Source organism: Ambystoma mexicanum, chromosome 2p (genome assembly GCF_040938575.1).
Source record: "Ambystoma mexicanum isolate Mex_15411 chromosome 2p, UKY_AmexF1_1, whole genome shotgun sequence".
NCBI classification, from domain to species: domain Eukaryota; kingdom Metazoa; phylum Chordata; class Amphibia; order Caudata; family Ambystomatidae; genus Ambystoma; species Ambystoma mexicanum.
Genome location: NC_090923.1, coordinates 625,152,116 through 625,158,620, shown reverse-complemented (window position 1 = coordinate 625,158,620; position 6,505 = coordinate 625,152,116). Strand labels below are relative to the sequence as shown.

At 40.2% G+C, this 6,505-nt stretch overlaps 1 protein-coding gene across 2 annotated transcripts in view; it reads left to right on the top strand.

Moving 5' to 3' along the window:
- The first annotated feature begins 929 nt into the window (after nucleotides 1-929).
- The window catches only part of MON1A (MON1 homolog A, secretory trafficking associated), a 322,574-nt gene continuing 316,998 nt past the window's right edge, over nucleotides 930-6,505 (top strand). Inside the window, exon 1 of one of the 2 annotated variants that reach the window (XM_069644145.1) lies at nucleotides 930-1,214. The gene's annotated coding sequence lies outside the window, so the exon portion shown is untranslated. Of the gene's footprint in view, nucleotides 1,443-6,505 lie in introns of both variants that reach the window. The other variant, XM_069644146.1, reaches the window with a different exon arrangement.

Below are 6,505 nucleotides of genomic sequence, written 5' to 3'. Positions count from 1 at the left end.
CTTTGCCATTTGTCATTTGCTGTCTGATCTGTTTGCCTTGATTCTCTTTTTTCTCTTTTTTTTCTCTTCTTCCTTTTCTTATTCTCATATTAGTATAGGTAAGGTAATGTTTACCCTGAAAGGGCTTAAGGATTTGATTTTTTAGTCTTGTACTTCTTTCTTGCTTTTTTCCTTCTTCTGTTTTCTCTCGTTCCTTTTTTAAAAAGTAATATTTTTATTATATTATTGTTATACAGCTGATATTCTTGTTCTGCCGATTACTTTCACTTTGTATAATTGTAAATTCTTCACCTTTGTAAAGGTTTAATAAAACCATACACAATAAAAAAAAATCTGATCTGTTGTTTCCAAAAAGTATAAATTGTCTCTGTGGTCATTATTTTGAAAGTACTTATTGCCTCTGGGTCTCAGGAGGGTTGAGGGGGGGGGGGCAAAGTAGGGGCCCTCTATGCTCATTTTAGGTGGAAACAAACAATGCCCCAAACATTTCTACAAGCACCTGTAAGTGATTCCGTTTGCAGTGTGCATTACAAAAAAGTCTACCTGGTCGATCAAATTCTATTTTATTTAACTATCATCTGGCTGTTCTCACAACAGCCTCACATGTTTCAGGTGTTCTCGACATAATGCATCCTTTAGTAGGATTAATGCAGTTTGTGTTATTTTAAATTTGACATCTTTGAGAGATATCAGTCCCTGGCTGACAAAATCACGTTTAACTAAGCTCTGCCGATATATTATGTGCCATTTGTGTGCTCCTATGTTGCCGTTCTGGAGTGAATTATCATAAGGGGTTATATTTCCCACAGTACCAAAATACATCGGGCAGGCTAGATTCGTAATAAAAGGGATGTTTCTCTCTGAGAAATACTACAATCCCCACAATGCACTGCTGCTGATGCACTGTTCTTTGAGAGCAGAGCTACCTTAGGGTGCTTTCCTTACTGGAAGCAAGCAAGCGAGTGAGAGAGAGAGAGGGAGTGATCCTGCCTGGGAGATTAGATGGGGAGGAAGGGACCTTTGGGAACAAGCACCGCTTCCTGACAGTGGTAACCCAGCACGGTGGCTTCCCCCACGGGCTGTCCACTCCCGTAACAGCCGTTGCAGCACCTCTCGTGGGGAAGTGGGTGCACTCGCTGACAGTTGCTTTGCCCCCACCCCCGCCTCCAGGGGCTGCAAGATCGAAGAGGCCACTCCAGGAAGCTGAGCGGAAGGTCAGTATTGTGGAGCTTCTTCCTGCATTCTGACAGCCGGTGTGGGTGGGACTCCTGCAGCTGCGGGGGCAGGAGATCCTTGGCTACTGGAGGAACAAGGGGGAAGGTACTGCAAAGGCAGCAAGTTGTACCGCTGTTATCGAAGGCAGATACACATTGGCGCCGGAAAGTGGATTATGTGCACCCGCGTTTGGGATTAAATCTTTCAATGCAGGGAAGACTGGCACGGTACGTTCTCTGCTCTGGGATAGAATACTGTTCATACTGTTCGGAGGGTTGCCGACAGCCGGGATTCTGTTTTTCTGAAGGTGGATAAAGCACACACCCTGCTAGAATAGGGTATTGAATCCTACCTCTGGTTCTGCTGTTCTGGGATAGGACATGTTTATATCTAAGGATTTAATAAATTTGATTGGTGGTCCCAACGACTTTATCCTGTACAGATGGGACTGAGGGGGTTACCGGCATATTCCGTTCTAAAACTCTCGGGGGGAGGTGAGGAGGGTTATACTGTGGACAAACTACATACGGACATATTCAGGTGGGGTTACTCTGTAGATAATACATGCAGTCTTGAAGAGTTAGGACAGGGGTGATTCGGTCAAATTGCTGCACTTGCAATACAAGACGTGCTGCAGTGCGGTGGACTTCTCTTAGGGGAGCCAAGTGAGCAACCAGGGCCCCATCAGGAGGGCTTTTCCCTCATTGTTGTGCGAAACCACAAGGGCCAGTACTGCAGTCTGGCAGTCCTGCAGCAGGATGAAGGTTTTGATGTGTGCATGTTTTTTACTTCTTCAGGCCCCTACCCAGAAACCCTAATAACAAACTAGCTTTTGCCAGGGAAGGCCAACAAGATCTCATCCTCCAATCTAGATTATAAAAACTCCCTCCCGCCTACCTTGCAAGGACATCAAAGGGAAAAAAGAAGACTAAATGGGGGCGCACTACAGCAAAACCAGCTAACTCCAGGGTCAAGAGAGAATGATGAATTCTTGGGCTGAAGCTAAATCACATCATACGAAAATTGCAATGTAACTAAAATGGGCTCAGTCAAGGTGGTAGCATGTTGAATACATTCCACTCCTTCACCCAAACAGATTATTGAAGCACAAATATGTAATCTGGGAAGAGGTCCCCTGGATGAGGATCAATGAAATCCACCCCCTGAAGAGAACCTCGTTATTGATTCAAAAACCCAAATAATCAATACATAATACTACTTAAATAATCTCCACAGCCAATGTCAATGTAAATTAATTTTTTGCATCTGCATGATTGCACAGGTCATCATTTTAGGTTTTTCCAGCTTGATTATCAGTCCTTTGCAATTACAGATTTCTTTGAACTTTCCTAGTTGCTTCTCAAGGTCAGAGGATGCTTCACATATAAGGACCACATTGTGTGCGTACAGGAGAATCCTTATCTTTTTTCCCTTTCAAGGCTGGTCCATCTTCCTCGAGACAAGCTATTTGTTCTGCTAATTCATTAAAGATTTGTCAGAAAAGGGCAGGCACAAGGACGTTGCTGTTAAAACGGGTGTTCAGAAAGCTTAAGGATAAAGCTTTGTCACCATTTGGACTCCATCTAATTAAAGCTGAGTTAACACTCTTTAGATTGATGATTTGTCTGAACAGTGGGGTAGGGATATGTCAATAAGCAAGAGTACAAGATAATTGATATTTGGACTCTCAATCACAGGCAGATTTTAAAATCTACAAATAAGGTGTAAGTAGACAATTTATGAAGAACCACATATTTTACCTGGTCCTTTGAAATCCTCCCTGACAGGGATTCTTCTAGTGTAGTTAGCAGGGCTTTCATGTATTGCTGGCAGGATCTAATAAAGACATGGATTAATAATTGTGCTATCATCTGAAGTCCTTCTTTTGAATATGGAATTATCTCTGCTTCATGCCATGATTCCTGTATCTTTTTGGCCTTGATGATGGAATTTAAATGGCTTTGTAAATTAAGGAATCCAGATAGTAGTTTCTTGTTTAAATAGACCAACCAGAATCTTGTCGGCCCTGTTACTTTTCTAGTCTATCCGAAGGCCTCTGACATTCCCTCTTAGGGAAATTGCTTTTAATGAGGAGTGGAGGGATCCATTCTCAATTTAGACTTCAATGTGGGAGAAATTATACGCTTTGTTCTAGCTTCCTTATAAAGGTAATTAGAATGTGTATACCATTCATATCCTGGGATCACAAATTCCCAATGGTTACCACTGGAGCCTGGACTTAATGAAACTACAGGGAGAATTCCTTGCTTTTATTTGTTTGAGATGGCTTCGTTTAGTAAATCGCATTTATGTGCATTCACCATTTCTTTTTTTTTTTTTAAATTCAACTATTTGTATACTAACAATGGCCTTTATTTAGGATTGGTCATGACCTTCCTTACCTTTAGCATCAACAAATTGGCTTTCTTCAATCTGCATTCCTCATTAAACTACAATGCCTGCTTCAATGCTGTCCTCTGCAGACTTGAGCTAGGTTTCGTTGTTATGGAACTTATAATTGTAACTAATTTCCCAAAAGAGTAAATAATCAGAGGGATGGCATTCTCGCCTGCCGTAACCTACTCGAGTATTGGTCGCATTCTACTCGAGAACGCAGGGACAACTCTTATATCCTCTAATGTGGGCCATCTAATTTGTTGACGGTTTTTAAAGCAGGTATATGCTATGGTAGGTTCACCTTTCGATTTAATGGCATCAATGTCCAGCTCAAGCAGCACTGGAAAATGGTCACACTCGAGCCTGGTTTGAACATTTACCCATTCATTCAATTGATATAATATATATCGTTTTAATAATGAAAATGTAGGCGAAAAGGCTTCCTGCACTCTAGTGTCTAGGGTTAATGCAGGATCTGTGCTGCAAGACTTTTCTCTCTGGAATACCTGTGCTCAGTAAGTTACTGAGTTAAAGTACTTTCCTGAGAAATGAGGATTGCACCGGCCCAGATATTTTGCAAAAATAAAAATGTCTTTATGAACATTATAAATGTCACCTTGTTTGTTAAACAATCATTGATAAGATCTTCTAACTCCAACTTGCAATGTACTTCATCAGACAGCTAACTGTTATTGCTTAAGTCCACAGTGTGTTGCATACTGACCACCACTCTATTACATCATTTAATACCAATCTGGTATTTCCCAAAAGAAAATCTTGTGTGACAATTATAAGTACAACATGGCTCATACAATTGTTGATAACCTCCTTAAATTCCAGCTTTTAAAAAAAAATAATGCTGCTCATTCTGTAGAACTTTCAACACTGACTTCTTGTACTCTGGGATTTTATTTTTTGTAATTATTTTTTTAATGGCCATCCTACCTGTGGAGCTGCATGTGTTCTGCTTGGTTTTTGTAATCCTTTTTTTAGACAACCTAGAACTTCTATCTTCATGTCTGGTCTGGTTATTTTACATGATTTCCCATGCTACTTTGTCGCTTGCTGGGTTTGCTACTCTTCATTTTCTTCAACCACATGGCAACAATAGGATGAAAATGGTTTAAAACTTGATAGCCTGTATAGCTCTGTTGCATCCTCTGATGTTGTTGCCTTTTTGTCTGTCTTCTGATGTTGTAGTTCCTCTACCTGTAAAGGAAAGCTCCCATAATATTTTCCACAGCAATCCCATGCCATTGAGTGTTTGAAAAAAAACTCAATATTGTTGATGTTGGGATGTAAAGTTATCCATCATTAAGAACGGTGATCTCTGTTGTAGTTGAATTTATTGAGGGCCACAGTACACCTGGAGATTTTCTGTTTGTCACAATCATGGAATGCATTTTCTCTTTTATATCCTAAGGGCCTTGATGGTAGTTCGACCTAGGTCTCTGTTGATCTGCCTCTGGCAAGTGTTTGTGTCCTCCCTTTTCTAGGGAAGGGAGTGTCGGTAGCGTTCTAACTTTTGAAGTTGTAGGATCTTATGAATACCTACTTCCACTGTACACCACATGATGAATGCACAATACATTATTAACTAATTCAGAAATGAATACAGATTCCAAATTGAAAAACCGCTCTACCGCAATGATACTCCTATGCGCTATGAATGTACTTCTGAGACCTCACAGATACATCAAAAAACAAAACCTTAAAATCCAATCGTACTTTCAACTGTACACTGTTAAATGTCAGATCTTTACCCTGTCATGTGGTTAACGTTGCTGATTTAATCAACGACTATCAAACTGACTGGTTTGCCCTCACGGAAACTTGGCTTCAAGACCACTCTGGCCCTGCAATCACCACATCTATTCCTAACAGGTTCTCCCTGCTGAATACAAATGGAAAGCAATGATGGCATTTGCTGAACATGTCTTTTGTATGGACTTTCTTCAAGCGGATATATGGCACGTCCATGGGGGCCGCCTTCGCCCCTAGCTTGGCCAATTTGTATGTGGAAGGTTTTGAAGTTCAGAATATCATCTCAACCGCAAATACTCCTTGGACCCAAATTTAAAATTCACTGTGTCTTCCAATCAGTCCATTATCCCTTTTTTTAGATTTACTCATTAGAGTTAATAAAAACTGTACAGAATAACCAAAGATGGGAGTAAAATCTTTCATTTTGACAGCCAACACCCAGCGAGTCTAAAAAAATATACCTTTCAATCAATTTTTGTGTGTTCGCAGGAATTGCACCACCCTTGACAAATTCTTCTATCAGGCTAATATGAAGAATCACTTTTTAAAATGGTCACTTACGCGAGCTACGTTTTTTCCCCAGAGAAAACCTTCTGGAACAAAAAGATAAAAGACCCACAAACTAGTTTGTGTAAATACGTTTTGTCACATAAATAATGCTTTGAGGAATTTGATAGTGCGCAATTGGACAACCTGCAGGTATGATTCTGAACTATCCAAACCTTTGTTTGCGTTAAAAAGGGAGTGAATCTGCCTCAGTCCTTGGTACACACTTGCAAGTATGGTGAACCGAGCAAATATACCCGACACCTTGTAGGATTACCTCCAATAGTAGGTCATCACAGATGTGATTTGTGTTTGGTATGTCAATGTACATATTTTTTGATTTTTTAAAAAAACATTTATTTACTTGATTCAATTTACAATAGAAATGTTTACAAGATAATAAATATTTTTTCCCCTCCTTCCGAATTGTCCATTCCAGCCTGTGAAATAAAACGGGAGAATGTCCTCCTCTGACAAACAATAGGCAGAAAAATGAGAGAAAGAGTTTGTAACGGTGCAAAGGGGACAATACGATAATGAAAGAAGGCCTTCCAGCCTAACACCAGACTAATTTACGGCTTAA